The sequence below is a fragment of the Leptopilina heterotoma genome, unplaced genomic scaffold (genome assembly GCF_015476425.1).
Source record: "Leptopilina heterotoma isolate Lh14 unplaced genomic scaffold, ASM1547642v1 Lhet_183, whole genome shotgun sequence".
Classification (NCBI taxonomy): domain Eukaryota; kingdom Metazoa; phylum Arthropoda; class Insecta; order Hymenoptera; family Figitidae; genus Leptopilina; species Leptopilina heterotoma.
Window position 1 is genome coordinate 2,584,168 of NW_025110901.1, and position 15,846 is coordinate 2,600,013.

Genomic DNA, 15,846 nt, shown 5'->3' on the forward strand with positions numbered 1-15,846 from the left:
CTGAGAGTTTGTGACAATTTTTGACATTCTTTCTCATTTTTTGACATTCATTTTTTTTCTTCTAACAAATCAAAATGACAAGTGGTGTAACGAGCAACGAATCGATCGAAAGAATCGCGTTAAAAATGCCAGTATTCATGCCTGAAGATCCCGAGTTATGGTTTTTGTTGCTCGAGAGTAGTTTTGATGCAGCTGGCATCACTCAAGATGCAACGAAATTCGGTCACGCGCTTAGTGCCTTAGACCCGCGATATACCGTGGAAATTCGTGACGTTTTGCTCAAACCAAAACCCGAACGAACTTTCGAGCTTCTCAAATCAGAACTGATCAAGCGCATGGGTACTTCTCAGGAACAAAATACTCGCCGTCTCCTAGAAAACGAACCGCTCGGTGACAGAAAACCAACGCAATTTTTACGTCATCTCCGCAACCTGGCAGGAAATAAGTTTCCCGAGGATGTCCTGCAGACTCTCTGGCTCGGGCGCTTGCCGAAACATATGCAAGCCATGCTTGCCGCACACAGAGATCTTCCCCTGGACAAACGTGCTGACATCGCGGACTCTGTCGCGGACGCTTACGGGAGCTTGTGTAACGTCGCGGAAACGCACACGGGTGCAAGTGTGACAGCCTCGAGTGCCGCTGCTAATCCGTTTGAGGCCCGGTTTGCCGGACTAGAACAGACTCTCGCGCTTGTGTTGCAAAAATTTGCCTCCCTTGAAGTGAACCAAGTGTCTCGAGGTCGAGACCACTCTCACTCAAGGTCACGGTTTAGGTCTCGATCACACTCTCGAAACCGACGACAGCAGTCCAGGGACATGTGCTGGTACCATTGGAAGTTCGGTAGTGATGCTAGGAAATGTGAAAAACCGTGTAAATTCGAGAGTGCGGAAAACGCTGCGGGAAGTCGTTAATGTCGGCCAACGACGTAACTCCCGGTAAATCGCGCCGACTATTTTTAACGGACGAATCTTCGAAAATAAGGTTCCTTGTCGACACAGGTGCTGATCTGTGCGTCTTTCCGCGTGTGCAACTTCCTCAACCTCGTGAGAAATCAACCTACGAACTTTACGCGGCTAACGGGACACTCATCGCGACTTACGGAACGCAAATTTTGAATTTAAATTTTGGTTTGCGTCGCCAATTCACGTGGAGATTCGTCGTCGCTGACGTAGAGAAACCCATCATCGGCGCTGACTTCCTGGCACACTACGGACTCCTGGTGGACCTACAGAACCAACGGCTTCACGACCAAGTAACTCATCTTACCTCCCAGGGCGAGGTGGTTGAGTGCGAGATTTCCAGCATCAAGACTGTCACTGGTTCTTCTCGATTCCACGAGCTTCTGCAGCGGTTTCCCGAAATAACTCGCCCGGATGGTACAACCAGGTCTGTTCCACACTCAACAAGGCATCACATACTGACAACTCCTGGACCACCAGTGGCGCAGAAACCACGGCGTTTGGCACCGGACAGATTGCAAATTGCAAAATCCAATTTTGCAACATTTGTCAAATTGGGAATTGCTCAACCATCTAAGGCATCCTGGTCATCACCACTGCACATGGTTCCGAAAAAGGGAGACGAGTGGAGGCCATGTGGCGACTACCGTGCCGTCAACGCGAGAACCTACCCTGATAGGTATCCGATGAGGCACATTCAGGACTTCTCACATGCTCTACGTGGTAAGACCCTATTTTCAACCATAGATCTTGTCCGAGCCTTCAACCAGATTCCGGTCGCCGAGGAGGATATCCCGAAGACAGCCATCACCACACCTTTTGGACTCTTCGAGTTCAAATTCATGACCTTTGGTTTGCGGAATGCTGCGCAGACGTTCCAACGCTTCATGGACGAAGTGCTCCAGGGTTTGGACTTCTGCTACGTATACATCGACGACATCCTGATAGCATCTGCGACACCTGAGCAACATCTGGGACACCTGGAGATCATCTTCGAGAGACTGAAGAAGTACGGAGTGATCGTCAACCCAGCCAAATGCGTATTTGGCCAACCTGAAGTTAAATTCCTTGGGTACTTGGTCTCAGCTGCAGGAACCAAGCCCCTGCCAGACAAGGTTGATGCCATCCGTGCCTACACTCGCCCGGAAACAGTTAAGCAGCTCCGTAAGTTCCTTGGAATGATTAACTTTTATAGACGTTTCCTTCCAAATGCAGCCAAGGTCCAGGCGCCGCTCAACAATCTGCTGCAGGGGAACCTAAAAGGAAAAGCTCCAGTTACCTGGACTCCAGACTCCATCAAGGCGTTTGAAGCTAGCAAAGAGAGTCTCGCTGAGGCAACCTTGCTTGCTCATCCTGATGCTGACGCACCACTGGCCATCTTCTGCGACGCCTCCGACTTCGCTGTTGGAGCCTCCTTGCAACAGCTGATCGATAGCAGCTGGCAACCCTTGAACTTCTTTTCCAAGAAGTTGAGTCCAGCTGAAACGAAGTACGGAGCATACGACCGTGAACTCCTGGGGATTTACTTGGCCATCAAGCAATTCCGGCATATGGTCGAAGGACGGTCATTCACCATCTACACTGATCACAAGCCCATCACCTATGCGTTCCAGAAGAAGAGTGATCAGTGTTCTCCACGTCAGTTTCGACATCTGGAATTCATCAGTCAATTCTCAACCGACATCCGCCACGTCTCTGGAGAGGATAATGTTGTAGCAGACGCCCTATCTCGCATCTCTACAATTGAAACCATCCTGGACTACAATGCTCTTGCAGCCAGTCAACGTGACGACATGGAGCTGAAGACAATCCTGGAGGATGCAGATTCTTCCCTCCAACTGAAGCTGATTCGGATTCCTGATGCAGATGTCTCGATTTTCTGTGACGTATCCACTAGGTCAGCACGACCTTACATCACAGAAAAATTCAGGAAAGCAGCCTTCAGCACCATCCACAACCTCTCGCATCCTGGAATTAAATCTACGGTCAAGCTCGTAACACAGCGTTACGTATGGCCGTCGATTAAATCTGATTGCAGGAATTGGGCTCGCAGCTGTATCAACTGTCAGAAATCAAAGGTCTCACGCCATGTCCTATCTCAAGTAGGCAACTTCTCACCACCGTCATCTCGATTTGAGCATGTCCACCTGGACATCGTCATCATGCCATCATCTGAAGGACATCGCTACTGCCTCACCATGGTTGATCGATTCACTAGGTGGCCCGAAGCAATACCCATGGAAAATCAGGAAGCTGAAACTGTTGCTCGAGCATTCTACAACACCTGGATTGCTCGATTTGGAACCCCGCTGAGGATCACCACCGACCAAGGACGCCAGTTTGAGTCGTACTTATTTAAGCAACTCAATCGCTTATTAGGTACAACTCATCTTCGCACAACGGCTTACCACCCTTCAGCCAATGGAATGGTAGAACGGCTACACCGACAGCTGAAAGCAGCAATCATGTGCCACCAAACCAACCGGTGGACTGAGGTGCTGCCAACTGTGCTGCTTGGGATTCGAGCAGCGTGGAAAGACGACATCGAAGCAACATCAGCTGACCTAGTGTATGGTCAGTCTCTTCGCCTCCCTGGTGAATTCCTGGGGGACAACAGCAGCAACTTCGACAACTCTTCCGTTCCAGCTGATTTTGTTGTTGCTCTTCAACAACAACTACGGAACATCAAGCCTACTGGAGGATCTCACCATGGAGTTAGGAGAACCTTTGTCTTCAAGGACCTTGCGACAACTGGGCAAGTTCTTGTAAGACACGATTCTCCTAAGCAACCTCTTCAGCAGCCCTACGACGGTCCCTACAAGGTCATCCGAAGGTTCGAGAAAACCTTCCTCGTCAACATCAATGGTCGTGACGTTAATGTCTCGATAGACCGTCTGAAACCAGCTTATATTTTGGCTGGTGATCCTGAGGCCAACATCCAGTCATCTCCAGATACCAGCAGCCAGGAGGCTGCAAACACAGAGCAGTTACCACCACCAGAACGAGAGGAAGTTTCAGTACCACACTCTACAAGATCTGGCAGACGCGTACGCTTCCCTGACCGCCTGCAGGGTGGTTTTTCGTAATCGTTAACCACTAGCAGGGGGGTACTGTAGCGGCAGCACAATTTTCAGTTAAAAAATGATTCTTTTCTTTATATTCATTTCAATTCTCTATTTTTACTATTTCTACATATAATATTGAATTTCATATTGCTATGTAAGTACTCGCTCAATTGATCGCTTTCTAATTTGTATTTAATCACCTATTATGAGCCTAGGTAAACTCAATAGTTCGGTTGTCGCAAAATCAGCCCTGTCGCCAACTTAATAGGTTTTTAACGTGTTTCGTCTCGCCCTTAGTCTACTATTGCATGAATGTCATTCATGCATCTGAGTTACCTTAAATTTAGTTTTAAGTAATTTTTAATAGCTGTTAAATGATTTTTAATACGTTTTCTTGCTATAAGAAGCCCCGTCTTCTTTACAGACACACAGTTCAATTTTCCGAGCGATTCGACCAACACGAGTAGTAACCGAAATACACACGAGCAACTTTTTCCTATACGAATTCACTTTTTTATTTAATGTAAATTTTCAGTGTAAATTCTGTTGTTGTTAATTAATAAACTGTTGATAAATTGAGAAGTAAACTTGACACTCATTCCTAACAATCCCACAAGAGTATATGAAAATATATTTTTCATAACGCGGTGCAAAAAAGGGCACTTTTTTGCACCTTGTTATGAAAAATATCGTTCGTAACTAGTGCTAGCAGTTGGCAATTTTTGAACGAGCACTTTTTTATCACGAGCACTTTTTTATGTAGGCGAAGCGAAGCTTCGCCTACAATTTGTTCCAAAAAAAGTGCTCATTCAAAAATTGCCAACTGCTCGCACTCGTTACGAAATATACTAATATATATTTTGTAAAAAGATTTATTACAAATTTACAATTTGACATTTTTTGATGAGAAATTAATATTTTTGGTAAAATATAAAAACTTAAGACTATAAAGAGGGTTTTTTTATTTTATGATGGTAAATAAAGTGATATTTAATAAATTTATAAAAAATTTATTTTGTATTTCCCTGATCTTTCAATCATTTCTTAATTCAATTATTTACAACTTGAATAATTTTGTTAAATAATTTAAATAATTCTTATTTGTTTTTTCTTTAAAAGATTTTAAATTTAAAACCTAAAAAATTTAATAATTTTTAAAAATTACAACATAACCCTTTTTGAATTCAATTGTTTTCCTACAGTTTTTAATAAAACTTCATCTCTAAATCTGTTTTTTAAAAATAATATTCCGAAAGTTCTTTGAGAATTTAATTATTCAAATACGAAAATTCAATTTTTTATAATAATTGCAACTGTAACTATATCCTTTCTTAAAATTAAAAAAGGTATAATATTTTCAAAAAAATTATATTAAAGAAATTCTTAAAATTAATTTTTTAAAAATGTTTTAAAATAATTTTTGAAAGATAATATTTTTTTATTTATAATACATAGGGTACTGTCACATTGAGTGGACCGCCACTTTGAGTGGACCACCTGAGCTTTTAAGTTATCTGACAGCGGAAACATGAAATAAATAAAACGAATAGCAGCACCGCACCTAGAAACCGTAAGAAATTAAGTTCCGCGATAAACATGTACGTTATTGTTTGATGTAACGCATTTTTAAGAATACAAACCAAAAAAGAAGTCGCTCTTACAATGAGTAAAGTGATTCAGAAGTGTAAAAGTAGTGTAAAATTTAAGTTTTAAAAGGTAACTTATTTTTATCCTGCTACTTTGGACAATGAAATTGATTGTCTAAGTTTAATTAAGTAATAATTTTGACTCAAAAAAAAATTGTGGTGGCTGCCATAAAAAGTTGTATTTCACTATGAGTGGACCACTGTTTATAACCATGAGAGGACTGTCTATTTTTTATATTTTTAATGTCAGTTTACCATTTTTAAGGAAATAAATTGACAATAAATTGGTTTGAAACTATGTTTTATGTTCTTTATTAATTTTTTTATGATATTGATGTGATATGTGCCAAAATTATTAAAAATGGTTTCACTTGCAAACATTGCGACACATACATGGTCTGAAGCTGCATAAGCATACATTTTGTTTCAATATATCAGAAATATTAAACACATTAAAGAATTTAGAATAACTTTTACAATTTTTTAGGAGTGGTCCACTCAAGGTTACACTTTTTTCATTCCTTAAAAATTAGCTATTTTTTTAAAGTCAATTGTTTTTTCCAAATAAAAATAAAACAAAGCTATTATGGTGTAAACACTTACCTAGGGATCTAAACTAAAGCTTAGAATAGAAACCTCCGATTAATTTGCTTTCATAAAGAATTTTTTCGAAAAAAAGCTTAGGCGGTCCACTCAAGGTGACATTACCCTACAATTAAAAAATTTCAAATAATTAAAATTTGGTAAAATCTTTGTATAAATGATTAAATTTTTGAAAAATTGGAAAATATAAAAGAAAACAATAAATTTTTTTAAAAATTGAAAAATAAAAAAACAATAAATTTTTTGAAGAATTGAAAAATAAAAAAACAATAAACTTTTTGAAGAATTTTAAACATGCAATTGTTTCCTCTAAAATGTTAAAAATGATTCTCAAAAAATTGTAATATTATTATTTATTGTATGTATAGGTATTTGAATTTTCGGAAATATATGTAATTAAAAATATTGAAAGGTAATTGAACTTTAAAAATTTTAAATGAATTCAATAATTTTCAAATTTTCCAATTAAAGTGGTCCAATAGTTGCTTTTTAAAACTAGTAATACAATTTTAAAAAAAATTATTTTCAATTATATTTTAAAAATTTTTTATTATTTTACAATTTTTTTATTACACGTATATTTTTAGAATTTAATTATCGTAAAAAATTATTTAAAAATATGATTTTAAAGATTTTTCTATAGTTATTTTCAACACGATAAAAATAAAAATTTGCATTTTTCGAAAATAGTCGAATAAGTTATAGTTTCCAAGGCCTAGTACTATTTAAAATATTTTTTTTTGATAACAAATCGTTTTAAAATGAAGTAAAACAGTGGTGCAAAATTTGAAAGTAGGATAAACAAAATATAATGGATAATTTTTGAGCTATATATGTTCCATGTAAAAATTAGAGTTGGACCTTGAAAATTTTTGCAAAAAATAATAATTTAGCATTACTTTATATAGAAAATGATGATTTACAATTATTTTCTTCAAAAATTTTCAAGGTCCTACTTAGATTTTTACATAGTTCATATTCATAGGAAAAAAGATAAGCTTTCCATTGGGATAGGTTAGAAAAAAATAAAGAAAAACCGATTTTGAGATATATTGAAATTAAGAATTTGACCTTGAATTTCAAGGTCAAAATGAAAGAAAACAACTTTTTTTTATTACCAGCTTGTAGCTCGTGAAAAACCTTATAAAAATCACTATTCACACTGTTCATTTAATTAATTTTACTTATCAATATTTTCTTTTAATATTATAATATAGTTGCATTATTATTTAATAATTTAGAAGATATTTTTGACCAAATAATCCAAATTCAATAATCCATTGAAAAGTCGATATTTAATCAATAATTTGAAAATTTACATCATTTGGTCAAAAATATCTTTTAAATTGTTAAATAATAAATCCAAAAACTTATTATATTGTAAATTGTAAATTATTATTCAATATATTAATTTAACCATAATTGTTTTATTTAGTCGTCATGAACGTCACGACATCAGTCATGAATAACTCGCCGGAGGAAAATCCATTCGATGATGTGAAGAAGTTAGTAGAAGCTCTCCATGATTCTTCGAACTATATGAAAACGAACGCCAAATATGAAGATGCTGCTATTTGCTTGGGAAGCACTCGATCTGGCAAAAGCACCTTAATAAATGCCCTCATTGGTAACCGTTTGAAAGCTGAAAGAAATGGAAGATGCAACACCATTGAGATATCTTTAGCTGATGGTCAACCTTCAGGACCTCAAATGGGATTCGCTTCTACAGTTCCCTCAAGGTGGACGTCAAATACATTTCCTTCCATGAGTATCTGGGATACTCCTGGCTTCGATGATGCAAGAGGTGCTTCGCGGGATGTAATTAATGCTTCGTATATTTTCCACTTAATCCGAAAAGTTAAGTTGTTAAAAATTATCTTAGTTGTAGATATTTATGATATTCTGAATGACAACGTCAAACCGTTTTTGTCTGTTTTAAATGCACTTGAAAATCTGTTGGGGGATCAAATGAAATCCATGTTCTCTAGTATCTCCGTTGTTTTTTCAAAGGTGCCCGATTTTATAAATGATATTCCAGTAAATATCGAATTTATTACCAAGACATTAAGAGAACAGTTTTTAACGACCGAGGACTTGCTCTTAACTCCTTTGACGAAAGACTTTTTACTGAATTTAGCAGAAAATGTGGATCGCATCGCTCTTTTTAAAAGATTGGAACCAGGCGAAAATATCTTTGTAGCAACTGATAATATTCGTCAAGTTATTAATAATTCCACAAGCTTAACTAATGACGCTCTAAAGAAATTGAAAATTTGTATTCCCGATTCTTCCAAGATTTTTCTATTCAATGCGCGTTCAGTATTAACTTCAAAAGCAGAATTTATTGCATTAGGAAACATGTTGCGTTTCGTATGTCAGTCAAAGATTCATGATCTAAAGAATATAATAAATGTGATGTCCAACGAATGTGGAATCCAAACTATTCTGAATGATTTAAATTTAATCGGAAAACGAATTTCTCTCATAATTCAAGAAAATAATTTAACACTGAAAATTAAACTTCTTAAATCCATTGATGTTTCAATGCGAAACAAAATTGTAGAACATAGATTGATGGAGAGAACTCCTTTAATTGAGTTCAGTGACAAAATCTTAGAAATGAATGAATACTATGAACTTTCTTTAAATCTGCATTCAATTCTATGTAATGTATCTTCGAAAGTACAAAAATGTATTTTATTTTATGATCTTGTATTAGGAACGATAATAGATAAAGATTATCGTTACATGCTAAATGAAAAACATGAAGAGTATAAGAATAGATTTTATGAATGTGAAAAAGAATTACAACAAGTAATAAGCAAAAATAATGACAGAAAAGTTTTCTTTGAGAATTTAGATAGAAACAAAATAGTTTTGTTTTTTAAATCAGATCTAGATAATTTACTAAAGAAACAAAATGAAAATTGGAAAAATGAAATCGAAAAATTTGACAGAGGGGTTTATGAAATAAATGAGGAATTGCAAAATGTAGTAGTAGAACGTAATTTTAATGATAAAGCATCTAAGGCCCAACCTTGTTCGAAGGCATTACAAGCAGTCTTTTCCAAAATGGGAAAATTTATTTGTGCTTGTATAATGTTTATTATAGCAGCAGTAATATTCTTTTGTTCTGGGTACATGAAATTTAAAATTAAAGAATTTTTAAGGAATTTGTTTTCGTAGCATGCATTTCCTTGTTGTCGAAAATTTCATTAACTTGTCATTTACTTCTAAACATGTTATAAATTTATTTCAAAAATAAAATTCTCACTTTTATAATCATTGATGAGTTTTTCATTGAATTTTCGTCGATTATTGTCAAAACAGTTTTAATTCAATTTTTTGAAATTATTGTATACTGTATAAAAATTGCAATTAAAATTTCTTTCACGTGTGATTGTTCCTTATGGTCTGACAAAACTATTATACCATAATAATGTTTCCAAAAAACTTATTCGTTAAAAAAGTTTGCCAATAAACAAGTAAGAATAAGTCGGCCACCTGAAGCAATCTTTTTAATTAACACTGTTTAAAAAATGCAATTAATATTTTTTTCAAATTCTTTCAGGTGATATTTTTCCTTACGATCACACAAAACTATTAAACCAAGCATGTTTATAAAAAAAAATGTTTATTTGTTAAAAAAAAATTTGTAAATAAACAAATAAGAATACGACAGTATATTCGGACACTTTCGAAAATCATAGAAAAAAATTGTTTTTTTCAATTACAAAAGCTTAGGTTTATTTTTGAGCCATATTCAAGAGGAAAATATGCATTAAAATAAGAGGAATCCGCTTGAAACAAGAATATTTTGTTTTCGGTGTAATACTAGAATTGATTAGTAACAAACAAATATGTATGTCAAATGTTCCTTATTAGCATCTGAAAAATTAAGAATTTTCCTGCGCAGGATCATGTAGAAAAAGTTTTACATGGTACATTGATAGTTAATGTTCCTGCATTGGAACCTGTATAGGATCGTTTTCAGGTTCAAAAGAGGTTTAAAAAGAGAGGGTCAAAAGAGGGTTTAAATTTTCACTCGGGAAGTTGTAAGCTTGCGTTCTGTTGGGGATGAGTTTCCGACCACCTTGAAAACCCCCACCCAACGTGAAGTAGTTAATTCCTGTACTGTACGGCACAGTTATAGTAAGTGGACAAGACTGAGTCGACGCGGTTCATTGCGAACAACCGTCAACTTTATGGCGACTCTATGTGAAACGTGTTGCAGTGAATTATTAATTGAATAAAAATATATTAACATTTAACGCCAATTGTGAGCAGAGAAAGGCTTCTGTAAGTTGACCTCCTGTTTCTTCGCTTCAATTTTTTTTGACTAAGAAATTCTACTTTGATAAAAGTGCCCTCTTATTCAGGATTCAGTTCCAGATTCCCCTATCAAAAGACCCCGCTGGAAATACATTATAGTTTTGTGTCCCAGTCGATTTTCCTTTAAGTTTTTCAATTTAATAGTTTTCTTTAAACTGAATAAAAATTTAAATTTTAGAAAACGAAGTGTGAGACAACGTTAATAGCAACTGTGAAATCTGAAACCATTTGCTTACATTACACTAGCCAGGATGCTAAAGTCAGCTATTAAAAATACTTTCTCGAAAGTACAACAGTAAATTTTAACTAACATAAATCACTTATCAAACCACAATTTATAATATTAGGGGAACATAGTCGAGGTTGGCCACCTTTTTGACTTTTGTTTATAACTTTTTTTAAAAAATGAATTTGGACAATTGAAGTATATGGTTGGAAAGTCCTGTTTAATAGGAACATCTTTTCTGTACAAAGTAAATTGATTGGTTTTAAAATGAAAAAGTTATAAAGATTTAAAAAAAAAAATTTGTAGTCGAGGTTGGTCCTTACAGTCAAGGTCGGCCATGTTTAAAATTCAAAGGGCATTAATCGTTAAAAAATAAAATAACATGTTTGGAGTTACGGAAAATTGATTCTTTATTGTTTACAGTTTGTAACTTAATGAAATAACAAAATAATAAAAATAAACAATATAAAAAAATAAATATAAATAAAAAAAAATTTTGCACTAAAATATTAATAAAATTAAATAAAAATATTAATAAGATGATCAATTATATTACGAGTTATACAGAATTGCAGTTTTTGCAAATGAAGTAGCTCGTCCTCATCTTTGCGCATTTTAAACACATAGTGGCCGACCTTGACAGTAAGTAACATTACCGAATTGTTGTAACCATAAAGAAATACGTTTCGGGATTCGATTTTTTACTTTGTTTTTCTTTCAACCATGAGTCCCACAAATTTTCTGCATACTTGCCTTGACGATTCAATTTGTTTTTTATCTTTTATTAATGGTTTTTCACATTATGCACAAAACTTTTTTTCAGCTTTTTTTGTACCGACGTCACAGAAAACACAATTTTCGATCCTCCGAAAATGTAATTTAACAAAAAGTTAGGTTTTACTAAGACAAGCTTCGACAAGCATGCGCGTAGGTGGCGCTAGTGAACTTGACAAAAAAACGCGAATGGCCTACCTAGACAGTGGTCCAACCTCGACTATACTCCCCTATGCTTTTAAAAATTAAAGATAAATTAATTTTTTTTTCCAGAAAATAATAACGAAGGGTTGATCCAGAACAAAAAGGATCCAAAATTTTAGTGAGCCTTATTTTTATGCCAGAATTCTCATTCATTGAATTTTTGTAAGTATCAAATGTCATTTAATAAAATTGTTAAAAAGCAGCAGAGGTGCTGTTCTGTAATTTCACTTCACTTTTACTCCACTTTCATTGCACTTTACTTAATATTTACACCTCATTTTGTTAACTTAACTTTTATACTACATTCACTTTACTTTCACTCTTCAGAAATAAGATAATAAAAATAAAATAAAGTAATATATAAAAGAATAGAGAATAGATCAATTTTATTCGAGTAATTCTTACTCATTTTTAATTTCAAACTTTTAATTTAAATTCAAATTTTTCGCCAAAAAATAAGCTTATAATTTTATTTTCAATTCAATCTCATTTTCAATTTCATTCAAATTTTATGATAAATTTCCCGCTAAATAATTAACATAACCCTTAATACTTTAATTTAACCATAAATTTTTTTTTATTTAGTCATCATGAACGTCGCAAAATCCGATGATGTGCAGAAGTTAGTGAAAACGTACTCCACATACGAAGTATCTATGGTCCAACATGTTTCGGCGGAACCGCAATCAGAGGACTCTCCGAATGGGTGCAAAATAATAATTCTTAGAATCTGCTTATTTATAATTATAAAAGTAATAGCAGTAACTATTTATTTGTACTGGAAATAAGAACTTCCACGCCGTGAAAAATAAATTTTATTCTCAGTCCACTTTTGACTAAAACCGTTTACATTAAAAACATTTTTAACTGAATTCTAGCTTTGTGAGTATTATTTTAAGTCCTAACATTGACTTAATTAAAAATGAAATTTTTTTTAATTAAACAATTAGGTTTCATTCTTTGAACGTTCCTGATGAGAAAGAGACTAGTCCGGTTAAAAAATATTTATTTTTGTAGATTTTACAATAAATTTACGAAAAAATGTTTTTATTGACTTTTTAGATCAGGAAGTTTGAGGGCTTTGAAAAATGGTTTAATATTATTATTAAATATTTAAAATTTCCTTGGAACGTATAGAGCTGCTTTTATTTTTGGATAATTGAAAATAAAATTAATACTTAATTCATTAAATTGGTTTAAATCTCTTTTGTCACTGATGAACTTAAAAACACAATGTAATTCACATTGGAAAAGTTGGAAAATTAACAAAACTCAAATCAGAGATGTGAATTTATGGCTTTTTCTGGTATAAAGTTTGATGGAGAAACACAACTTATCACATTAATTGTGACTATAATGGGTAATTTAGATATACTTACATTTAATTGGATTTAAAATTAATATTATTTCAATTTTAGAGATTAGTTTTTGCGGCACCCACTTAATTTTTGAGATTTAATTTTAAATATTTTTTTCTTTAAAACCAACATAAAATTATAAAAGAATAAGTGGTTGATGATAACTGGGTGCCAGTTTCAGCTTAATAAGAAATATTTAACATTAAAATTTAAAAAGTTTGCGACCATCTTGAAAACCCCTACCCAACGTGAAGTAGCTAATTTGGATACTGTACGCAAGGCACAGTTAGTAACTGGGCAGGACTGAGTCAAGGCGGTTAATTGCAAATCTCGTCGTCGACCGACTGGTTCATCGAAGAGACGCAGGAGACAAAAGACTTAACATCCACAACCGGCAATGTGAAACGTATTGCAGTGAATTATTAATTAAATTAAAATTATATTGAGTGCCAATTGTGAGCAGAGAAAGGCATCTGTAAGTTGACCTCCTATGTTTTCTCTTCAATTTTTCTTTACCATCAAATTCTATTTTGATAAAATTGCCCTCTTTATCAGGGTTCAATTCCAAGTTCTCCTTAATCAAAAGGACCTCGCTGGAAATACATTATAGTTTTGTGCTCCAGTTGATGTTCCATTAAGGTTTTGAATTTAACAGTTTTCATTAAACTGAATACAAATTTAAAATTTATAAGAGAATCGACTGGTATAAAACTAATGTATTTCCTTCGGGGTACTTTATTTCCCGAATTTTTTCATTAATTATATGTTTCAAATTAATCAAAACCGGTACAATCAACCAAATATAGACGATAGGAAAGTCTGGAAATTATAAAAGTAAGAAAAAGTTATGTTCATTGTTTTTAATATAAGAAATATTTCTTTATGATTGATACAAACTTGCTGTAAAATTTTTAGAACTTTTCGTAGTAAGCTCGTAATTGGTTTTCTACTGCAATTTTTAAAAATCATGTTTTTGTTTTGTACTACTTAATACTCATAATTTTTATATTCGCTGAATATGTATCCCTGCGTTGCATGCATATTTAACTTTTTGAAGACGAAGTGTGAGAGAACGTTAATACCAACTATGAAATTTAAAACCATTATTGTTTGAATTACAATATCAGTAAGCTGAACTCAGATATTAAAAATACTTTCTCGAAAGTACAAGAATAAATTTATTTTCAATTTCCTAAGTAGCTTGTAAGGTATTGGACTGTAAACTTGCTGTAACTAGCAAAGTATTCTTAAAATTCAAATTTGTTCATATTCGATAGTCTTTGATCAGTCGCTAAATTCTTCCATGTAGAGTCTCACTGATAATCCAGGGAAGCATCTGCAGGATATAAGATATCGTGTGTTATCACTATCAAAAATATAAATAATTTTATGCTTCATCGCTTATGATTTCGAGCAACAATTTCATATCTCATAAAAATGTAATTTTTAAAAATAAAAAAAAACATAAAATGTTTATTATTTTTAACTAATTCAGAATTCTGATTTAGAGAGTATATGAAAAATATATTGAATTCAACATAAATCACTTTTCAAACTACAATTTACAATATAATGATTTTAAAAATTAAAAATAAAGCGAAGCCGAGAACTGTAAAACACTAGTGGAAATCAATTTTCCTCCCAAGTTGCACATACTATTTTTTCTAACACACGTATACCGAAAGTACAAACGCGGCAGTTTGGTTGTTACTTTTGAATGTATAGTTGTAGCTGGGGGCGGTATAGTTACAACTGGTGGTAACTGAAAGTTTGTGAAAAGCTGAAATAACTAAACTAACAAAAACAGCGTATTCAATTATGTTCAAAAATTAAAAAAAAAAACTCTTGTTAAACTTTCAATTATCTTTATAAATAATAAAATTCTTCAATATTCAATTATTTAAAAAAAATGTTTAAATATTCTTGTCAAAATTTCAATTATCGTTATAAATAATAAAATTCTTCTTCAAAATTCAATTATTTTTAAAAACTTGAATAAAATTCTTGTTAAAATTTCACAGGAATTCAATAATTTATAACATTTTTAATAAATTTCTTTGAAATAATTCAATTATTTTCGTAAATAATAAAATTTTCACATGAGTTCAATTATTTAATATACAAAATTTCATAAAATTTTTCGAAAAATATCCATTATTTAAAAAGATTTTTATAAAATTCGTCGCATGAATTTAATTATTTAAAAAAAATTTAACAAAGTTCTTTTCAAGAATTCAATTATTTTTAGAAATAATAAAATTCTTCACCGATATTCAATTATTTTAGAAAAATTTTAATAATATTTTTGGGAAAATTTCTTAATTATTTTCATGAATAATAAAACTCATCGCAGGATTTTTCAATTAATTTTTGATACAATATTTTAATCAAATTTTTTTAAAAAATGTAATTATTCTTAAAAATTTTATTCAAATTTGTCAAAAGAGTACAATTATTTAAAAATTTGCTGATAAAATTCTTTATGAGAATTCAATTTGAACAAACATTCAGTTATTCAATAAATGATTTATTTTTCAATTTAAATAATTGAATTCTTCTAGCATTTTCTAATAAAAATTGATTAAAAAATGAATTACCGAATAATCGATTTATTATTATTTATGAAAATAATTGAATTATTGCAACGAATTTTATTAAACTTGTAATAATAAAATCTGT

The 15,846-nt window shown here is 32.8% G+C and overlaps 1 protein-coding gene across 7 annotated transcripts in view; it reads left to right on the plus strand.

The window, feature by feature from the left end:
- The window catches only part of LOC122500335, a 31,072-nt gene that overhangs the window by 12,334 nt on the left and 2,892 nt on the right, over window positions 1-15,846 (plus strand). Inside the window, exons 3-5 of one of the 7 annotated variants that reach the window (XR_006301463.1) lie at window positions 7,709-8,130; window positions 11,879-11,971; window positions 12,395-12,770. The exons of 1 other annotated variant lie outside the window; for it this stretch is intronic. The gene's annotated coding sequence lies outside the window, so the exon portion shown is untranslated. Of the gene's footprint in view, window positions 1-7,708; window positions 8,131-9,574; window positions 10,573-11,878; window positions 11,972-12,394; window positions 12,771-13,476; window positions 13,643-15,846 lie in introns of those variants that run through there. 5 more of the 7 variants (XR_006301461.1, XR_006301462.1, XR_006301465.1 and 2 more) reach the window with 5 other exon arrangements.